The sequence below is a fragment of the Acipenser ruthenus genome, chromosome 7, assembly GCF_902713425.1.
Source record: "Acipenser ruthenus chromosome 7, fAciRut3.2 maternal haplotype, whole genome shotgun sequence".
Taxonomy (NCBI): Eukaryota; Metazoa; Chordata; class Actinopteri; order Acipenseriformes; family Acipenseridae; genus Acipenser; species Acipenser ruthenus.
In genome coordinates, this window is record NC_081195.1 from 24174276 (window position 1) to 24197693 (window position 23418).

Consider the following 23418-nt stretch of genomic DNA (forward strand, 5'->3'; position numbering starts at 1 on the left):
CAGCAGCATCTTTGTTTAATAGAGCTGTAATAAATTGGAAGCTGCCACTGGGTTGTCATAGTTAATGGCCACTCTTGATAAACTACAAGGCTGCCCGCTGCTGTAAATGACTGGCTAGCACTACCAACCACTGGATGAGTGCTTTCCCCTGTCATTAGGGCTGGCACCATGAGTCAGACAGCTGGCAAGGAATGGGTATCCTCCCGGATCACTTCTTTATTGTGTTTCTGTTGCATGCAATTGTGCACGACTGTTTTTGAAGCAATGGTGGGTTAGTACCAGCTGGTAATTGACTGTGTCAGGAAGGTCAGGTCTGTATATTAGTTGTAGCAGGAATAGTATTTTATTAGTAATACAGGGAGGAAAATCAGACTCCTACTACATAGCTGTTTCACCAGCAGACTCGTTGTACTGTAATTTAATCCCATAGTTGGCACCATAGATATTTTTCATTAAGTGTCTCTGATTACTGTGTATTTACATAGTAGTTATTAATACAAGTGTACTTGCCCATACTTTCAATTATGCATAGTTACAATGTACTTGCAGGACACTTTGAAAGATTTTTCTCTGCTCCATTGTTTTGTGTAAGTCTTTCTGCATGATATATGTAAGTACACAATTGTAACAGAAAAGGTTAGGGTACATTAAGTGCATGTATTTTCTAAGTAACTACTTTGTAGATACACAGTATTCAAAGACACTTAATTTAAAAGTGTCACCAGTTAATGCAGATTAATTCTTCTCTAGTGGAATATAAGGCAGGAACTCCCTATATTGCGTAAATGAACATCAAAAATAAAATTAGGTCTGACAATCTTGCCAGGTGGCATTTTGGCACTATTGACACTTTGTCGAGTACGATGATCATGTTAACAAATCAGGTGTGACAGGTGTCTATTCCAGCCTTGTATTGCAGATTTCCTGAACTGATTCCTAAACACTGGAGGATTATATCAATCAATCAATCAGTCAATCTTTATTTTATATAGCGCCTTTCATAGTGGACCACCATCACAAAGCGCTTTACAAGATGCAGTAACAACAAGAAAATCCATAATACTTTAAATACAGAGAAATGCATAATACATGATAATAGCATAATACATGAAATAGTAGCAACAACACAACAGCCAATAGCTGATATCTATTATAGAGAAAGCAGGCGGGAAATAAATAATGAAAAGGACACTGTTCCGCTTATCTCACAGGGCCATTCTGCTTACTCGCTCACACCTATTTCCAGAAACAGCGTCTGCAGATAGGCAGACAATCTGTTTTAGAACGAGGCAATGCATAAATGAATTTGTTATCCCCTGCTGGGAATGTTTACTGGAAGAAACTTAATAACACCCTTTTTTAGTATAACTTACTGAACGTATCATGATCTGGGAGTGAATGGTGTCTGTCTGAAAGTCTGATTGTCTGTGTGAATGTCACACTTACATTTTATATTCTAGAGATTCATTTCAGGGATGGAAATAAGACTCCTATTGCATAGCAGTTTCACTCATGCCATTTTTAATACAAGTTTGATAAGCCACAGTGCATGGGTATCATGCTTAGGTGAGTCTTATTAACCAGAAATGGTTAATATTACAGATTCTGTCCTGTCCCATTGGTGATGAGGTTAAAAGCTCTAAAACCATGAATGAAGACAAGCCTGGCTCTTTTGCATGGTGGTTAAGTCAATACTGAAGCAACTTCTAAGTAACTGGTTTGATGAGTATAAACGGGTCCACATAACATTACCATAGTCTGGGGTAGTCTACGACGTTAAACTATGTTTGATTTAACCCTTTGAGGTTAGGGTTAAGGATAAGGTTAGGGTTTCTGATACGATTGTGTAGTTACATATATCGTGCAAAAAGATTGACACATTAAATACATTGTAACAATGCACACTAACATTGTAATTATATGCAAGTACACATATATTTACTAAGCAACTACTAAGTAAATACATAGTAATTAGAGACAGTTAATGTAACGTGTTACCCTTTCCTGTTTAGTTTGCAGTTATTGGTCTTTGTTCCATCCCTGTTCTAAATAGTTTTTATTGAACCAGTTAAACTTCCATCCAGACCCTGAAGTCATTCATTCTCTCATTTTGTTTGTTAAACTTGGAGTGGAAGGGCACTCACCCTCAGAATCCACAGCCCATTGCACCTGACCAAATATTAGAGCACTATAAAACAAATAAAAAGAGAACAAGTCAGAAGTAAGTTCCAATGCATTTTCATATGTACCAATATATTAGACAGTCTTGGGTCAAAATAAATATCAGCCCTCTTAAGAACAGAGACTGGATGCCAAGGGATTTGGCAGGTGGATCACATTTTTTACTGACTGATGCCTCTGACACAAAGCCCAGCAGCATCAATCACTGTTGCTTTAGTCATTGAGGCACAGCTTTCCCAAACTTTACTCCAGAAGTTATTTGCTTTTGCTTTCAGAACTGACGGCATGAATGATTGATGTGTCAACGTGTTTCATGAAATCGCAGTAAGAAATGTAACGGCTTGAAAGGCAGGTCATCGAGGTAGCAACTTATTTCTTTCCAAAGGATGTGTTTGCTATTTTTTTTTTTTTTATCCAGCAATTGTATCTGAAATCTTTTTAAAGTACTTTTTTGTTGTTTGTTTGTTTGTTATATATATATATATATATATATATATATATATATATATATATATATATATATGAGAGGAAAGGAGCAGAATCTTTTTTTTAAACAACAAAAGATCTGTCAGAGAAGTGACAGACAGGAGATTGGAAGGGAGACGAGCAATGATTTCAGAAACAAACTCCCCCTTTCTCTCTTATACAAATGTACGTACGGCTTAATACTTTAATAGTGCTATATAAATAATTGCCTGTCAAAATCAGGAGCCTGGTCACACCTTTTTTTTATTTTTAGATATAGCATCTAGAGAAGCACTAATTTATGATGAAACTTGAGTATCACTTTACATTAAGTGTCTCTTATTACTCTGTACTTACATAGTAGGAGGCTGTGTGGTCCAGTCGTTAAAGAAAAGGGCTTGTAACCAGGAGGTCCCCGGTTCAAATCCCACCTCAGCCACTGACTCATTATGTGACCCTGAGCAAGTCACTTAACCTCCTTGTGCTCCGTCTTTCAGGTGAGACGTAATTGTAAGTGACTTATGCAGCTGATGCATAGTTCACACACCCTAGTCTCACCCTAGTAGCCTTGGATAAAGGTGTCTGCTAAATAAACAAATAATAATAATAGTAGTTACTTCATAAATGCATGTGTGCTTACACATAATTACAGTGTTATTGTGCATAGTTACAATGTATTTAAAGTGAAAATCTATTTGTACGATATATGTAAATGCACAATCAGAAAAGGGTTAGGGACAGGTTTAGAGTAAGGGTTAGGGTTATATCATAATATAGAGGCATTTGTTAATTGCATAGTGTGAGAGTATGTTCAGGCTACTTTTTCAGGTTATCTAATTTTGTACACAGCAGTGGCAGGGTTTGTACTTTGTATAATTGTTTTGGTTTCTATAATAAACAACCGAATAAGTAAAAGTTGTATTATAACAGGTTTAATATAAAATAGAGAGGTTCCAATTAAGAAGCATAGGAAGATGCAGAAACAACATGTCAATTCACTAATGGTGATGCTAGCTTCAGGAAGGTAAAAACATTGTTTCAGGACATTACCAAGTATACATCAAAAAAATGAGACAGATTTTGTTCCAAAAATAAACCCTGACGTTGTAATTGAAAATTAATTAGAAAGCATGATGGTAAGATGATATCTGAACCGTTGTTAGCTGCGGCTCATCGCGAAAGCTGAGTGTCGTTTGACCTCTGTGACTTTTTCATTTCTATCTTTTATTTAGCTGCGAGAATTGCTTTCAATTAAGGGCTGCAGATTGAGAACGGCAGTTCACAGCCTTGTTTAACTGGCAGATCAAAAGGAGCCTTGTACCCACAGCTATCGAGCGAAGCCTTTGATAAGGGCTATGTCAGGTTGTAGAAACTATCAAGGAAAGAGGTAGCTTCACAAGAGCTATTCCAGCTACATTTATGGAATATTTAGTTCCGTACCAGTTTAATATCCTGTTATGTGTGTTCTGTGTCATTCTATATTGCTTTTTCAGCTTGGATCATTCCGTACCAGCCTTACTACTTCCAGCAATATTTGCAGTGGTTTGAAAAATTATTATTATACTTACAGAGACCAGGGGTGAACTATGCACCACAACTGCTGCTGCAGAGTCACTTCCAGTAGGACCTCGGTTTTACGTCTCCTGTGAAGGATGTACAGCTGTCATTTCTGGCCCCTTTGAAACTGTGATTTTGCATATACTGTTTTTTCGTAGTTGCAAAAAGGGGTAGTAGAAAAGTAGAAGCGCAGAATTCTGCTTTTAGGAGTCTTTTCAGAAGGCTTAAAAATGCACATTAGTTAGTAAGCTTGATAAATAATCTAAACAGAAAAAAGTTATCTGAAAATGTAGATGGTATAATTATTATTATTATTATTATTATTTATTTCTTAGCAGACGCCCTTATCCAGGGTGACTTACAATCGCAAGCAAATACAAATACATTCAAGTGTTACAATACAAGTAATACAATAAGAGCAAGAAATACAATAATTTTTGTTCAAGTGTGACAAACCACAATTCAATAATACAGCAGATAATAGTGATAGTTACATCAGGATATGATTAAATAGTGATAGTTACATCAGGATATGATTAAGTACAAAATACTACAGGTTAAACACTTGGCAGATTACAATATTCTGAAGTACAGGATTAAATGCAGTAAAATAGGGGGCAGATAAGAGCAAAATAAAGCACATTTAAATGAAGGGTGATAGTGTCCCAGGATACAACAGAGGAGTTCTACAGGTGCTGTTTGAAGAGGTGAGTCTTAAGGAGGCGCCGGAATGTGGTCAGGGACTGGGCAGTCCTGACATCTGTAGGAAGGTCGTTCCACCACTGCGGAGCAAGGGTGGAGAAGGAGCGGGCTCGGGAGGCAGGGGAGCGTAGCGGAGGTAGAGCCAGTCTTCTAGTGTAGGCGGAGCGGAGAGGTCAAGTGGGGGTGTAGGGAGAGATGAGGGTCTGGAGGTAGCTGAGTGCAGTCTGGTCAAGGCATCTGTAGGCTAGTACAAGAGTCTTGAACTGGATGCGAGCGGTGATCGGGAGCCAGTGGAGCGAGCGGAGTAGTGGAGTAGCGTGGGCGAAGCGAGGCAGAGAGAACACCAGGCGGGCAGCAGAGTTCTGGATGAGCTGGAGCGGATGGGTGGTGGACACAGGGAGGCCAGCCAGGAGGGAGATTCCAGAGGAACAGAGATAGAGAGATCAGAGGAGGGGGAGGAGGAGGGAAAGAAAAGGAGGTCAGATTTAGAGAGGTTGAGTTTGAGGTGATGCGAGTGCATCCAGGAAGAAATAGCAGACAGACAGGTAGAGATACGGGAGGAGATGGTGGAGTCAGAGGTGGGGAAGGAGAGGAAAATCTGAGCATCATCAGCATAAAAATGGTATGAGAAACCATAGGATGCGATGAGGGGGCCCAGGGAGCGGGTGTAGAGAGAGAACAGGAGAGGACCCAAGACTGACCCTTGGGGGACTCCAGTTAAGAGTGGGTGAGGTGTGGAGGTTGCTCCACGCCAGGTTACCTGGTAAGTGCGGTTGGAGAGGTAGGAGGAGAACCAGGCCAGAGCAGTGCCAGAGATCCCCAGGTCAGCAAGAGATGATAGTAGAATAGAGTGATCAACAGTGTCAAAGGCAGTATTGATAATGGTATCAATACAGTTGAATGCAGTGAATTATTATTATTATTATTATTATTATTATTATTATTATTATTATTATCAGTAGAAGTAGTAGCAGTGCTAACCTGGTCTTGTTAAAGCAGACTTCAGCTGCGGTTTACCTTTCCGTGTTTTTCTATTGCCTGTTCCCAGAGGCCGCAGGTCCTGCTTGCTTGGTTCTCAGACACGCAGCCCACGCACTTCAGTCTTGGTTTGTTTAACTTTCACTGAACTTTTCCTTTTAGCCAGAGGGGAAAAAAGTCTTCATGTACTGTAGGTGTCAGCTGAAGAAATGCACGTATCTCTGTCTATAACCCTGGAATGGAACACTGTGATTTAGTTAACCTTTTACCGGGAAGTAAGATTAACACTTTTACAAGTAAGACACGGCCTAGTAGTAGCAGTATTTGTATTACTAAATAGCATCTTAAATCATTTGAAATCCACCAAGGAGGCTAGGTGGTCCAGTGGTTAAGCTTGTTACAAGGTGATTCTGGGTTCAATCCCTGCTACAGACTCACTGTGTGATCCTGAGCACGTCACTTAATCTGCTTGTGCTCTGTACTTTGGTTGAGATGTAAAACAAATGAGGTCCTATTGTAAGTGGCTCTGCAGCAACAGTTGTGATACATAGTCCACCCCCTAATCTCTGTGAGTTGATTTAGATAAAAGCGTCTGCTAAATGACTAATTAATTAAATGATAATAATAATAATAATAATAATAATAATAATAATAATAATAATAATAATAATAATAATAATTAACAAATTCCTACCATGATCAATTTTTCATGATTAAATAGCTTGTGCTTTTCTCTAAACCCACTCTTGTTTCAATTGAGTCATACAGACATCATCACTCCCTAATCAAGGGTATATATTAGCCATGGCCCAAGGTGACAAACACTGAAACATTTCACTTTGCCTTGAGAAATCAGGATGGATTTTAGAGGCTGTAAAATAAGTGCTGCAATTTTCTTCCAACCTGCATTGGCCCGGGGAATTCCAGTCAGCATCACTGTGCTGGCCCCTTCATTTCTTTAGCTGTTACCACATTTGGTGACTAGCACAATTAATTGCAAATGACAAGTCATTGCACATAGCTTTCAAGTTCCAATCATGTATTAGTAAAGCTATCCACCAAGGATTAACAAGTTCCTTTATTATTATTATTATTTATTTCTTAGCAGACGCCCTTATCCAGGGCGACTTACAATTGTTACAACATATCACATTATACATTATTTCACATTATACAGATATCACATTATTTTTACATACAATGACCCATTTATACAGTTGGGTTATTACTGGAGCAATCTAGGTAAAGTACCTTGCTCAAGGGTACAACAGCAGTGTCCCCCACTGGGGATTGAACCCACAACCCTACGGTCAAGAGTCCAGAGCCCTAACCACTACTCCACACTGCTGCCCCCTTCCAGGGTTGGGGTCAATTCCTGTTCTTCTATTCCAATTTCTATTTCCTTGTAATCAATTCCAACACAGCATTGATCAAAATGAGCAATTAGCAGTGTTCTGTCAAAATGAGCTTCTCACAGTGGCAACAAATTACTTAAATTGAAGTCACTGTTAGTCAATTAAACTGGCTTCAAATGAAAGCTGTTGAACAATCTCAACAAGTATTAATATCAATTCCAATTCCTTCAAAGGAACCTCCAAAGGGCTACTGCTATTAGATTTTCTGCTGGTCCTAATCGCTCTCATATTAATAATCACACCATTGTGATATTCTCGATCATCTTAAGATATTATAAAAAAATATATACGTTGTACTTTCACCTAATGCATCTGCAAAACCAAACTGTAACAGGTGGCTGAATGCAAATATTATACTGTTAGGCGGGAGAACAAAGCCTGGGTAACTGCTTGGGGTAATGAAATAATATTAACATAGAAACACAATGTAAAATGATTCAAATTAAAAAAAAGCACAGACACTGTAAAATGAGCAAAGCAATATGAAAAAATAAATAAAACATGGTTCTGAATCATTTCAGGCACCATAAACAAGTTATAATAGCAGAAGTAGCCACAGACTTTCATTATTGTTTGATAAGGACCTTTTTGGTATGCATAGACGCTCCATTGCTTTAGTGCTGCGTTACCCACTGCTAATGTCAGACATATCGCTTGAGAATACAAGGGATGCTTGTTATTGCTAAAAGGAATGAAACTGTGGAATGAACACAAAAGGATATTTTAAAGTTGCAGTTTAATATTATTAAAACATGATTCCTGTTTAAGTATTTTTTTAATGAAGTTTTAAATGACATATTACAGCAAACATGTTAAAGAATGTATTTCTAGGTTCCAGTCAAACTAAATCACTAAGTTACTCCAGCTGAAATCTAAAGTGTTGTATTCCATGCATTTATAAAAGTGCTTGCTACCTTCTCTTCTGATTTTTTTTTTTACTCAGCTTTTGTTTGTGGTCTCTCGTTCATCTCTATTGAATGATTTAACTTCATCTCCGTCTGGTAATACTGCTGAAACGTTTTGTAAAACAGAGATTCAAAGCAGCTGCTTTGTGCAAAGAGGACATGGTACACCTTGTCGCTTTGCTGTCTTTCGTTTGTTTGTTTAGGAACTGAAGCAAAAGAAATCCATAAAATGCCGTCATCTTTGATTTCCATTACAAGTACCAGATAAACACCCACATCTGCTGAGGAATAATTATTTACAGGTTTGCCAATTGATCGCTTGTGAGATTGTAAGCTGACTGTAAGCTTTTGCTGCTTCAAGAGCTGTCATAAGCAAAGAGGAATTCCCAAGCCTCCCAACAACTTCAAGAGTGCTTGCAATTGGGTGTTTGTCTTAGTCGCTTAAATATAGCTTTTAGCATGCTAAGCACTTTCAGAGTTTCTTACATATAGCTCTTGCCAGCTCAGCTTGTTAGACAGCATGCACCAAAAATACAAAAACGGATCTCGACAAAATATTAGTAGGCAGGGAGGAACTCCCAATGGCATCCAGCTTTATTGACGTCTGAGAAAAACTTGAGCAAAAATAATGAGTTGCTAGAAATGTAATATCTGTTATGAGAAAATAGGAATTTTTGACCGTAAAACTAAAGTGAGCAAAATCTCTAACATTCAAATCTGCCTCTTGCAGGGCAGACGACTGCCCTGAGTCTGATACACAATTGTGTATAATGTAAAGCAGTTCTTTTAAGATGGAATTTGAAGGAATGATAAAGGTACCGTTAGTGTGGTCAGAAGCGACTGGTATGGGGAAGATGAGGACTGCAAAGGATTTTGACAACTTGACAGTATCAGTGAGTCTGCAAGCCAGGCATCCAGGGTGTGATCAATAGACTGGATTGACCGGAATGGTACTCAGGGATATATTTCCACCCTCTTCTTCAAATGAAGTAATTTACTTGGACCTGCTACAGCAGCAATAATAAAAGTACTGTTTGCCTTTCTGGCCAAACAATAAAACCCTCAATATAGTAAAACTTCAATAAATAGTAAAACTTCAATAATATTTTGTCCTGTATGTTTATAGAAGAACATTTCACCTAATAAATCATGTTACATGTATTTTAGAGCAGTAACTGTGATCTGAATGATATGCTTTTATTTTGTGGGGTCCCATTTGACTACATATAAGGGGTAACACTTGAATTTCAGAATTTGTTTTAAATAATGAATAATTCTTCTATGTTTTCTATCTAATGTTTTAAAATATATTAGGCATTAACTCTATTGTAATAAATTATTATCCTTTGTTGATAATAAAAAGTGGTCATTTGACCCATCAATGCTTCGGTTCCTAGTAGCTGGTTAACAAAGACTTAGCAAGTCTTTAAGTCGAGTCTTAAAGGATACCAATAATTCAGCATCAACAACATGGCTAGGTAACCCATTCCATACCCTCACCACTCTGTGTAAAGAAACATCTCCTACCCTCTGTTCAAATAGCCAGCATCCCTAACTTTCAACACATTCAGAAGTACTAAAGTAAGTGGTGTGACCTTGTCCTGTGAGTTCTAAAACTTTCTTTGGCCCCTGCGGCAATCTTCAACTAAAACAAGTCCCTGGTTTGAACGATTCTGGCAGTGATGCATAGTGCTGCTGACAGCAGCAACCTGCACTCCAAAGCTAACATGCGTGGCTCTTTGCTGTAGTAACCTGAGTCTGTTGCATGGTGATACCTGTGTATTACTTTTGTTTATCTCCCTTTCTGCACACTCTCTGCTGTGCCACTTGTTTTTAATCCCCCCGCAGAACACTACAAACACTTCTCCACAGCCTGGTGTACACAGAAGGAAATAAATTTGTGTTTGTATAACCAAGGTGACTTTCCCTTTGAAAATAAAGAAAGTAAGAAATAATACTCAGCATGAGCTTTTTCGCAGCCAGGGTGTAAGGCTATGGCTCTAAATATCCCCCAGTGAACTGCTCCCTCCAGCCAGGCTTGAGGCATATGGACTGAACTGTTCTCCTAATAGAAAGGGTCGCCCCTCCAGTCTAGGGCAGTGTAGTTTAGGCACATCTTTATTTAAAGACTAGACTATCAAGTATTGCAGATTAAGCATAAAATTACAGACCATAACAATGTGTCCCATTTTACTAACTCAGCGCTGATTTATTTAAAAGCAGCCTTTTGCATGGGTTTGCTGGGTTGACAATAAAACTCTGTGAATACTGATCCGGATCATTTTGTTCAACTTCAGTTAAGATGTGAAAATACAAGTCTTTGTCTCATTATTACTGTCAAAGGTCATTAAGAAAAATGTAATCCTCATAATTATTTTTGCTGGATGCTTGAAAATGAAGGAGCTGTGAAATCAAAACCCCTTCAAACGCAGTAACGGATTTAATATGTAAGTACACAGTTGTATTAGAAAAGTGTTAGGGGAGTGTGGCAAAGTGGTAATGACGTGCAGGTGAGTGCAGTGCAGAAGAATCACACAGACAACGTTGGTACAGGTGCAAGGGTGTTTATTTAATTTAATAAATGTCCAGAGCCTTAAGGCAAAACCTGCAAATAATAATAGTGCTGGAAGTGATACAGCGGCGTGTATCACTTCTATTTGTAGTCCTACGGGTTTGACCCGCAACCCCAAAGTCCCGTTCAGACACCCACACTAAACACAAACACAAAGACAGTGCGTGATTAAAGTGCTAAAGGTGCAAACAAAAGACAGTTCCTGTAGTAAAAAGGTGAGTGGTGAAGTCCGGGTTTTTCGCTGGCCTGCGGCTGCAGCTCCGGATCGTGCTCAGTAATCTTTGTGAGAAACGACACACAAGACAAACAGTGTAAATACACAGACAAGCAAACACTCACGGTTTTTAGCACAAACAAGACGGGCTCCTTCTAGGTTATTTGGTTTAACCATCTGCAAAGGAACAGATCACTCAAGCCATGCCCCCTATTTATACCCTTGCCCATGACCCCGAGGTTAACGAGCGCATCCGCTCCTCCAGTCCTCGGATGCCACGCCGCTTACCGTCTGGGTCACTGAGCTCAGGTGCCATAGCTCCGCCCCTTTCCGAACTGACCGACTTCCATCTACCCTACGGAATAAATTGTCGTGCCATTTCATTAAGGGTACTCTGTTCCTCATGCACCGTGCCCTCACAGGTCGAGAGAGAGATCTAACACTAAGACTCATTCGATCTCTGTCACAGGGAGTTAGATTTAAAGATAGGGATAGGGCTATATTGTTCAAAAAGATGCACACGTTAAGTACATTGTAACAATGCATTATAACATCGTAATTATGTGTAAGTACACATGTGTTTACTAAGTAACTGCTATGTAAATGCACAGTAGAGACACTAAGAGAGGGGTAGGAAGTACATGGATTGGGTCATTCCAACTCAAGTGCGGCAAATTTGTGGAGAGGCGTTTCCTCTATTCCATTACATAAGATGGAGAAAGGATATACTTCATATGATACTACAGTCAATGGATAGGTCTTCACCAAGATAATATGAGATAGCAGACAGAGTTTTGCTGTAATATGTGAGCCTTCAGCACTTATCCTCCAGATGTCGTGGATTTCCTATTGGCCCTGTGTTGATGGCTGAAGTGCAATGGTGCTGGCTCCAGGGATCAGCCAAAGTGTGGCCTCCCTAGCGCCTCAGCATGGCAGCCGTCTGGAATGGGCTAGGTAGGGCACTTCACAGGTGTTCATCATTATTATTATTATTATTGAGTTTTTTTCTTTCTGTCTTTCTGCCTAGTTCTGTCTGCCTACGCAGGTTTTCCTTTGTAAACAAGCTTGTTCATCTTTGGGGTTCTGAACATGTGAGTCAGCTTCTTTGTTGCACCTTGTCTTGTTTTCACAACCTTGCTTTGGGTCGAGAAAGGTCCATTGTTTCTCTCCTCCCACACAAAGGCATTGAGCAGGAAATGTTTGTAGACTTTGTAGGTATGGTATGAAGGCTTTTTTGTGATTGTATTCTTTGAAGTTATTTAAATCCTACAATCAAGCTTAACTATTCGCAGTTCCATATTTTCTTTGTATGGAGCGAACATTATTTTCGTATTTGCAGCAACTTTTAGTGACCCCATTTGTTTGAAAAAATGAAAGTTATTCTGTATGTTTCTGTATTTGTACCTGTGATTACTGCTTGGTAGAATAAATAGAGTAAACATGTTTATATAGCTTTTGAACAGCATATAACATAGCTTTCTCCTTGACTCAAGCAATTTTGTAGAAATATAAGTGTAAAAAGGTAAATATCAGCATCCCCCCCAAAACTGTGAATTGTCTTTGAGTCTAAAACATTTGTACAGTGTGGATTCTTCCATCGACAGCTCAGAGGGTTGTATTTTTATTAGAGAAAATGCTGAGGGTTGACGTTTTTACTGCAGATTAATGAGACAAAGGCTATGACACAATCCGGTTAGTTCCGCAACATGAACCAAAAGCAGTTCAATCAACACTTTGTCAATAAGCCTTCACTGCCTTCCGCCAGTCTCCGGTGTTTGTTCCATATATGTTTGTTTGGCAGGAAAAACAAGGGTATGGTATCCATCTGGAGAGACTTGAGCTGAAATAAAATGCATAAAATAACAGTATTGTGGAGATCCCCCAGGGATAAAAGGTAGTAGGGAAAAAAAAACTTTTTGCAATGCTGTCCCTCCTATTCCCTTCCCTGCTTATGTAGCTCTTTCTCTAACCCAAAGCTTAAAAAAAAGAAAACAAGAGACAAACACAAACACTTCAGCATTGTTGCTTGCTACTGGGTCAAACCACAAAGCTGCAAAGCTTAGCTGCATGTTTCCAGTTCAGCTGTTTGTTTTATGAACAATCTGCTTGGGATTTAGAAAGATGGCACTGGTGTGAAGCTGAACTTTGTGAACTCTGCTTACTGCTTCAAAGAATTCAATCATTGAAAGTTCTTAACGGCTCTGTGTGATTGACAACTAGGTGAACGAATCCCAAAAGCTTAAAATTGAATACAAGGGGTGGGCTTTGAGCAATCATTTTAGTTGCAACTGCAGTTCTGGCCTGTGGCAGGATGAGTCGTGACATCCCAGACCAGAAAGCTAACAGACACACAGCTACTTGCAGGTGAAAAACCGCTGATGCGCTGTTTTTATTGCAAGAAAAATAAATGAAAAGGATATACAAAACTGCTGCTCACAGAACAAAATAAAAAGTTCAAACAAAAACAATTCTCGAACACTGACACCAAGCAAATACTGTGCTGGTCTGCCCAGCACTAGTAGCAATTGCTTTCTTTCAGTTTCGCTTTTACTTTCTTTTTCTCCTGTCTCTTTCCCACGTACCTCCTCTCTGTACACCCACGCTTGACACAGACAGCATAACAACCCTATATACAAGAATTACAAACCCTTACCAAATAATTCAATAAAAGGCTCCAGCCACATTCTCACGTGTATCTGGCAGGAATGGGAATTAACCCCATCCCTGCCAACCACTACCAACACACAAACCGAACAATAAGTTTCTAAACCATTCTTTTCATAAACAAACACCATACACATTACTCATTTAAATAAACATAAAACAATACATTTCAAATATGAATACATAATTTCACTTGTATCATTATATGTAACCATCGTGTGTATCAAATATGAATTGTAAATGTTCCCCCCACCTGGGTAAATAGCCACTCAGCAATACAAACAAGCAGTTATTCTGTTTCCTTGTAAACAGCTTCTAAAGACACATCTCCGGTATTAATCGCCACGGAAACAGGCTGGTGCATTCTGCAGAGAGGCTATGGGACAAGATTTATGGATTTTTTTTGTCTTTTGTTTTTCTGTGTTTTGTTACATTAGGGACAGCAGTGATTGATTTGTTTTAAAAAAAACAGCAATACAATACAATCCAATACAATATTTATATTTGGCACGCTTCAGGGGGCTACCGCAATGTCTGTATGCCAGATTAAAGACCTACTGCCTGTTTATAAAGACAGTTACAAAGGGATGCTATTGGACACAAGTTTAAAAGACTAAAAGCTTTTGGATGAATAGAGGAAATGTTACCTTGAATTCAGTTCTTTGAACTTGGCAAGGTTGAAGCCCAGATCACATGGTTAATGATTCAGAGTGCTGTGGTGCTGAATGACCCTTATAAAAGGTATTTTTGTAGTTTTCCCAGGGTTATGCGATGCATTTAGCATAGTTTACCCTGGTTTGCCATGTTGTTTTAATGTGCTTTACCACACCTCTCTATGTTTTACAATGCTTGCCTAAGCTTGACCATGGTTTCACTTGGCTTCATTATACTTTAATACACTTTTAATCAGGGTACTTTTCATATGGTGGGGGGATGAGCTGGGGTCTCAAACACACAGCTTTAAGGATTCTGACCCCTGTCGGAGGTCTTTAAGCTCCCATGCAGACGAGTCTGGTTCTCTGGCTTTTCGATGGATGGTTCGTGTCCAGCCTCCATCTTAATCCCTTGCCCCTTCCCTAACAACTATTGTAGTTCCAATGCTGCATTTCAGCTGACAATCACTTGTGAAGACTACAATCGCTATAAGGATGTTTCTATAATTGGAATCCTGTTGTGCATAATACACAGTTTAAGTGTGTGGGGGGGGGGGCAAGGAGGGACAGGGACCCCACAAGGTAATATGCATGCTTCCTTTGAAAAGGTATGTCTGCATTGTGCTTCGTCGACTTTGTTAGAGCAAGGGAGCAGTAGACCAATGGCTAGAGAGGTGGGGAAATGAACCCAGGGAATACGTCTAATTCTGAGTCACAGCAGGGCTCCAGACATAGTGGGCAGGGCGTAATTACAAAGAACAACATGGCATGCTTAGAATGTAGAAGGCCCTGCTGCAACCTCTGAAATGGATTCAAGGGATTTTGGAGGTCCACCTACCAAAGAGCACATGAAGCATTCAGTTCAAACGAGTGCACACCATACCAATGGCTATGTTAGTAAGTTTCCGATATTCAAAAACTACACATCTATAGCTTAAACATTTATCACTATACACAACGAATTTTAAACAGAAATCGGTTACCTCATTTTCTGGGAGAAGTGGTCGGTCGAGGATTCAGGTACCTTGTCTCACTCGCGCTCTCAAGTGTCTGTCTTATATATTTTACCTAACTGCGTGTGTGTGAAACTGAACTTAGTGAAGTCTGCTTACACTGTTTTCCTAACAATATCTAAACACTATCAATTTCTTGGCGTGAGTTACGATGTTGTTCCAGACACAGAACATAAAGTCAAATGTACCCCAGTTTATCAATTCCTTGTTCCTCTATGTCCGGGGTTTGCTGAGTTGGAAAACATCCTCTCACAACAGCAGCTGGGCTCCAGTGCAAGTTGCTTGGCCTTTGTTGACCCCTATATGTACTGGTTTGTGCCCTTCTCATAAATTAAAACATAACATTTGGTCCTACTGTGGCCCCATTCAAACAGCCTCACTCCAGTGTAGCTGCCCCACCATTGCCCCTCAGTACAGAACCACATTTAGTTTTGGGAGTCTTTGTAAATTCACTGCTTAATGACATTTCACTCCAGTACACAGTAAACTAATTTGATAAGCACTTCTTTAAATAATTAACAGATGACTGTGCTTTTTTAAAATAATCATATTTTTTTTATTGCACCCTTCCTGCAGACACATCAAAGTGCTGTGCATTCTCTTGATATTTTAAGCAGAAGTTCAAACAATAAAAGGAAAAAGCAATAAAAGAAAAAAGCAATAAAACCTAAAAGTATTTTCTTTCAAGTAAAAAAAGTGATAAAAGGCTAGTGGATTATACACGAGGCAGATATGTTTTATTGCAATTAAAGACCATTGTTTTCAGTTAATTGCAAAGGGTTTGTTTGAATGCTATTAAAATCTTATATCCTCCAAATAGGTATTAAAGACCCCTTACTCATTCGACCCTGTGCGATTTCCCAGTCTGTTATGTGCTGACTTGATCAAGAACAAGTACGTAATATAGACTTGGACTACTGTTTTCACTCATGACATGAACTGCCATAGACTCCACTGCTGAAATGTGTCTCTAGGGATCGGCTCAGTCATTATTATGTCTTTCAAGTTCATCCCAGACATGCTCGATTGAATTGAGTTCCAGGGATTGTGGTGGCCATGGAAAAGGCTTGTAGTCTCTCACATTCTCCTGTCCACGCACAATTCTGGCTCAGTGGATGGGTGCATCGTCTTATTGAAAGTAACCATCGCCATTAGGGTTCGAGTGCAGCACTATTGGGTAGACTTGATCTGCAACAATGCTTAAGTAAGCTACAGGATTCGTTTGGCCGACCAGAGTAATCAAGGGACCCAGGGTATACCAGGGCATACCAGGAGAACAAGCCCCACACCTGGGCAATCTAACTGTCTTGACAGGTCATAAGAAAGTGGCATGACAGTGTATATGATACACTGATATCCATAATACCCTTTACAGAAAAAGCACATTGGGTTCCCTTTATAATCCCAGTGCATTACCCTAGCAGAACCATTCAAAGATTAACATTACCAGTAATGGAAACAACACAATTTGGGAATATATATATATATTGCACTGTGGTTCTGATATAGTAGCACACTGACTTATCTTGTACTGCTATAGAACAACAAAGGATTACCTATTGAGTGTATTGGTTCCTACTATGATGACATCATCACTCTATGGCAGACTCCATTGTTTCTGCTACCACTGTCCCTTGCTGTAGAACCATTGCTATCATAGTGCTTTGATCTGCATTGAAATTATTTCACAAGACAATTTTCTTGATAAAACATGTGAATATAGGTCCAGAATGGGTGAAAAACTAAATGTGTGGTCGTCTCTGTATGTACATTCATAAGCCTATGAAATAATTAATTAGATGCATTGTTTCATTGAAAATTCAATATGCCATTACCATAATGCTGCTTGTGCAATAAAGAAAATAGTGATCTATATCTTCCCCAAGTGCCCACGTAACCTTTTTATCCTTGAAATCACTTATAATCCCATTATACGTCTCCCTTTGATGGGTGCTGCGCTTATTTTGTTGTGAATCATCTGACAGTTCTGAACCTTAAAGTAAGTCATCTTTTGCATGTTAATGGAACCAGGATGCCACAACATGAATCAGAATAAGAGTTCCTATTCTAGCAGGATCTCAGACAAGTATTAAACACTTACTGTTTTAACTGTGTTCAAATTAGGCCTGACAAAAAAAAAAACAAAAAAAAAACTATGGCATTGTTTCCTTTGGTGACAAAGGCAGTTATTCTTCACTAGCGGATCAACTATAAAATATAAACATGTCATTTATTTAATTAAAATGTGGTAACGTCGTATTTTGTATATGATTTATCTTTTTTCAGTGTACATTTTGCTGAGAGTACAGTAAATGATGATTTTTGTCTGACACCTACAGTTATTAAAAATTATAGATGACGTATTAAAATAAAAATAAAAAAACAGGCCGCCTGATAGCTTTGATATGTATCATATGGTTCCAGCATCCTGACAACAGGAGGTTAATGAAAACTATATTTGAACCCCCACAAGATTCCTTTCACATGTTTTAATTGAATGTGTTCAGAGTATCGGATCGTATGATTAAGGCCTCTATATCTCGGAGGTATGAATGGAAACTGGGAATACTGGCTTTACATTGTCTGTCTGTGAGCTGCCATTCTATAATAATGTGAATCACTGCCTCTGGGTATTTTTAAGTGGCATTGTATAATTAAACTTACATCAGACAGATGCTGAACAGACTGCACACCCCAGGAAGCTTACAATGCAGCCCCCACCCCACACTTTGATACCGCAAAAAACACAACTTCATATAGGTGACTTCTATAGCGATTCAGCTTTGTAAACCTGCTGGATTGTGCATCTGCAATGTATGGCAACTTCATTAGGACCTGTCTACCTTTCAAGACTATAATACCACCATTTGCGCAAATAGTTTTAAGAAGTATGACAGAGACTTCAGGCCTCTTCCATGGCCACCACAATCCCCAGATCTCAATCCAGTTGAGCACGTATGGGATGGACTTGATCATTCTCTATTGCTGTTTCTGTTTCAACCGTTATCTAGAATCCTTATTAACTGGTGTCCTTTTTTAATCACTGGGTCGGCTTTCAAAGATATCTGTAACGTCTGAATTTTTAGTTTGAAAAATGACCACTTGGTGTGCAGCTGCCATTTTTGTCCCCTCTGAAACTGTGATCATGTAGAGTGATTCACGAACTCACATTTAGAACTGTATTTCAGGGGACATACATTACTGTAACCCTTTGATATATCAACCAAACAGCAGTAAGGGAAATACAGATTGTGTTAAAATGCTGGACCGCACACAAGGTTAATTCTGATAGTTTATTCTTAATGGCATCAAGTCAACAGCATGTGTCATGTTTGCCAGAATCAATTAGTTAATTTAGCCTTTTTTCTGTCATTTGTAGTGGGAGGGAAACTTGTCAGTTACAATGTGTCTCAGCTTTGTAGAAAAACAACATGTTGTTGCATTCTGAAATTAGCTAAAAAGGTAAAATAAAAAAACGTGTTTGCCGATGCATGCCTTTCATACCAAACAAGCTAGTGGTTTATTTATATCTTTGCCAAGTCTCCCATTGCAGCCATACACCCTGCATCAATTCCAGATTTTGTTTTGTCAATCTGCCCGTTTAAGACTTGAAATTCTGACCCAAACAAATATGGGGCCAGATGTGTTTTTTTTGGCAGGCATACAAGAAAGTCTTCCACTGGAGGTGCTGAGCAGAAAACACAGAATAAATCAAAATAAAAATAAAAAAACAGGGGTGACCTTTCTCGTTTGGAACAGAACAGAGAAACAAACAGGTTTGTTTGTTGTTTAAGAAGGAAGAAAAATATTTCAAGTGGGGCAAAGTTGGACACCCATGTATTGAGCGATGAAACACAGAGAATGTAAAGCAAAGCATTGCTTCAGGCAGTCTCCTCTGTGGACCTACCATTAAACTGAATCTGTTTATCAGTCATCATGGCAAACATCTCTCACAACTTACATAATTAACAACGCAGCCAGATGGACTACTTACCTCGCTGATCCTGGGTCCCAATAATTTCATTGAATTCTGGAAGGGCAAGTTGTGAAATAGCTCCTTAGATAAAATTATCGAAAAACCATCCACACCTGACTTGCAGTTATCATGTTTTAAAATCAAACTAACAATAAAGTTTCACTTTTTGGACTTTTTCAATACTACTTAGTACTCCTGTGGAGTAATAGAAAGAAATAGGGGTCTATAGTGGTGGGTGACCTTAAACTCCATTACTACAGCTATGGCCAAAAAGTTTTGTATCACCCTATAAAGTCGAATGAAACCTGCTGAATAATGTTACATTAACATATTGAATTACATACTGCTTTGTAGTCTTCAATTCTAGTTAATGAAAAAGTGACATTTTGAAATCTAACATGAAATACTGTGGGCTTCGGGAGACTTTTGCAATGTTATTTAGTAGTTTCTTTGTACATGATGTTAAACAAAAGATCTAAATTATGTTCATATATATATATATATATATATATATATATATATATATATATATATATATATATATATATATACAGTACTGTGCAAAAGTTTTAGGCAGGTGTGAAAAAATGCTGTAAAGTAAGAATGCTTTCAAAAATAGACATGTTAATAGATTATATTTATCAATTAACTAAATGCAAAGTGAGTGAACAGAAGAAAAATCTAAATCAAATCCATATTTGGTGTGACCACCCTTTGCCTTCAAAACAGCATCAATTCTTCTAGGTACACTTGCACAAAGTCAGGGATTTTGTAGGCATATAGTCAGGTGTATGATTAAACAATTATACCAAACAGGTGCTAATGATCATCAATTCAATATGTAGGTTGAAACACAATCATTAACTGAAACAGAAACAGCTGTGTAGGAGGAATAAAACTGGGTGAGGAACAGCCAAACTCAGCTAACAAGGTGAGGTTCGCTGAAGACAGTTTACTGTCAAAAGTCATACGCCATGGCAAGACTGAGCACAGCAACAAGACACAAGATAGTTATACTGCATCAGCAAGGTCTCTCCCAGGCAGAAATTTCAAGGCAGACAGGGGTTTCCAGATGTGCTGTCCAAGCTCTTTTGAAGAAGCACAAAGAAACGGGCAACGTTCAGGACCATAGACGCAGTGGTCGGCCAAGGAGACTTACTGCAGCAGATGAAAGACACATCATGCTTACTTCCCTTCGCAATCGGAAGATGTCCAGCAGTGCCATCAGCTCAGAATTGGCAGAAAACAGTGGGACCCTGGTACACCCATCTACTGTCCGGAGAAGTCTGGTCAGAAGTGTCCTTCATGGAAGACTTGCGGCCAAAAAGCCATACCTCCGACGTGGAAACAAGGCCAAGCGACTCAACTATGCACGAAAACACAGGAACTGGGGTGCAGAAAAATGGCAGCAGGTACTCTGGACTGATGAGTCAAAATTTGAAATATTTGGCTGTAGCAGAAGGCAGTTTGTTCGCCGAAGGGCTGGAGAGCGGTACACGAATGAGTGTCTGCAGGCAACAGTGAAGCATGGTAGAGGTTCCTTGCAAGTTTGGGGCTGCATTTCTGCAAATGGAGTTGGGGATTTGGTCAGAATTAATGGTCTCCTCAATGCTGAGAAGTAAAGGCAGATACTTATCCATCATGCAATACCATCAGGGAGGCATCTGATTGGCCCCAAATTTATTCTGCAGCATGACAACGACCCCAAACATACAGCAAAAGTCATTAACTATCTTCAGCGTAAAGAAGAACAAGGAGTCCTGGAAGTGATGGTATGGCCCCCACAGAGCACTGATCTCAACATCGTCGAGTCTGTCTGGAATTACATGAAGAGAGAGAAGCAACTGAGGCTGCCTAAATCCACAGAAGAACTGTGGTTAGTTCTCCAAGATATTTGGGCCAACCTACCTGCCGAGTTCCTTCAAAAACTGTGTGCAAGTGTACCTAGAATAATTGATGCTGTTTTGAAGGCAAAGGGTGGTCACACCAAATATTGATTTGATGTAGATTTTTTTTCTGTTCACTCACTTTGCATTTTGTTAATTGATAAATATATTGTGAGGATAGGGCGGAGGCCCTTTAAGAAATGGCTGTCTGGTTGAAAACCACATTCCCCAGAAGCCCTGGGGGTTAATGAATTGGGAGGAGTCTGCTGATATATAAGGAAGCCAGCAGATCACTTAGGGGGCTGTGGGGGATACACTGACGGAGTTCTACAGGATTCTAGTTGTTGGAAGGTACTGTTTTTGTGTGTGGAAGTTTTTCTTGCAAAGTCGTTTGGATTACAAAGTAGGTTGGCTGGTATTAGAAACCAGTTTACTTTATTGCTGTTTTGGTGCCCAGCTGTATTATTGTTTAACTTTGGGACTTTTTGGTTAGAAGTAGCAGAGCAGAGAGTATAACCTCTGCACGTTAAAAGTGCACAGAGCTCGTCTCGGCTCCGGGCGGGGCCAGTGCCGGTGACATAGTTTAGAGACGGGACCATTTTTTATTTCTTTAATAAAAATAAAAAAATGTACTGTTTGGAGTTTAGCAAATTATACTCTCTGCAAAGTGAACAGAGATCATAACATTTAATTGGGATTGGGTACTGTGTGAGTCTGGACAAAATAATTCACAGACATCGGGACAAAGTGTTCTGGACATTTGGTTTTATTATTTAATGACACTTCAGTGTATCCGCTGTTCCAGGATAGACGGAGCTTTCATTCTGTTTCAATGCGTTGCAGTGTGTTTCCTGGAAAATACAGTTCACCACGATAGCAGGAGCTGTCGTTCTGTTTCAACGCGCTGCAGTGTGTTTCCTGGAGGTACTGTACACCAAGATAGCAGGGGCTATCATATGGTTTCTACGCACTCCAGTTCACTACTTGGATTACAGTTTTCCACAATAGCAGGAACTGTCGTACGGTTCAACGTGCTCCAGCAGAGAGAGCCTGTTCTGGTCTACTTACCCGTGTGGTCAACGTGCTCCAGCCGGGATAGCCAGTTCCAGCTCACCGTGCTGCAGCAGAGGGAGCCAGCACCGGAACACCCCAACCTGTGCTTGGCACTTCAGCCGGTTGTACACTGAAGGACTCAGGGTCTGCAGCCAAGAGACCTTATAGACTGTACCCACTTGAACAAGTGAACTCCTGGGGTAGGTTTAGATAGGGACTATAAGTGAGATAGTTAGTAGCCCGTACAGGGCATGATACTTTGGGTGGGGGTGATATACGTTTGCTTATGGTTTAAATTAAAGTAATTCACCTGTGTACACGTTGAGTCTGTCCAGTTATTGAACGAAAAATTACGCCCGCGGCTGGGCGTCTGTTACAATATATATATATATATATAAAGCATTCTTACTTTACAGCATTTTTTCACACCTGCCTAAAACTTTTGCACAGTACTGTATATATTAGTTTTTTTTAATGATGTCTCTATCCTAACATTCTAAGTGATGCAAAACTTTTGGCCATAACATAAAGATTTTACTGTATTTTTTCTTCTATTAATCAGGTTTATAGTTTTCATAAAAATAAAAAAATGACCTCAGTGTCTTATACTGACAATAAAAAAAAAACATTTAGAAGTGTTTTAGATTTATTTTTCTTAGACCTGTATACTTACCTGCAGGGTTGCCAGAAATAAATGCCACATCATTTTCTTTTTTTTATTGTTAAAGCTCTTGAAAGGTGACATAAGCAGAAGCTATAATCAGACAAGGTGATTGCAGACATGTGTCATGAAAGCATCCCCTCGTAGGTTTGCAAACAACAGAGTTCCTCAACCCTGACTGGAACCCCTCCCCACCCGCCTGCCATTCAGTGCAATAAAAATCCTCTACTTTTGAGAGAGGTTTCCCTGTTGTGCCAAAATGTATCAAGTTATCATGCCCTACATCAAACCCAGGCTTCCACAATGACAGCTGTAGGGTATTTCTAATGTGTAAAATTAGCCGTGAATAAACAGCGGCCCAAGAACTGGCTTATCTAGTAATAAGAACGTATCGTGAATCGCTGGTAAAATAATTTGCTTGCTTCCTACTCCTGTAATCCCTGAACAAATTTAAAAAAAAAACAAGTCTGAGATGTGAGAACTGTGAGGAATATTAAAATATCTCCGAGCTCAGAAGACAAGT

At 39.3% G+C, this 23418-nt stretch overlaps 1 long non-coding RNA gene across 1 annotated transcript; it reads left to right on the plus strand.

Moving 5' to 3' along the window:
* The first annotated feature begins 21285 nt into the window (after nt 1-21285).
* LOC131737626 (uncharacterized) lies at nt 21286-22551 on the plus strand. The gene is made up of 2 exons (XR_009329272.1): nt 21286-21584; nt 22025-22551. It is a non-coding gene; the product is annotated as an uncharacterized LOC131737626 (long non-coding RNA).
* Nucleotides 22552-23418: the final 867 nt, after the last annotated feature.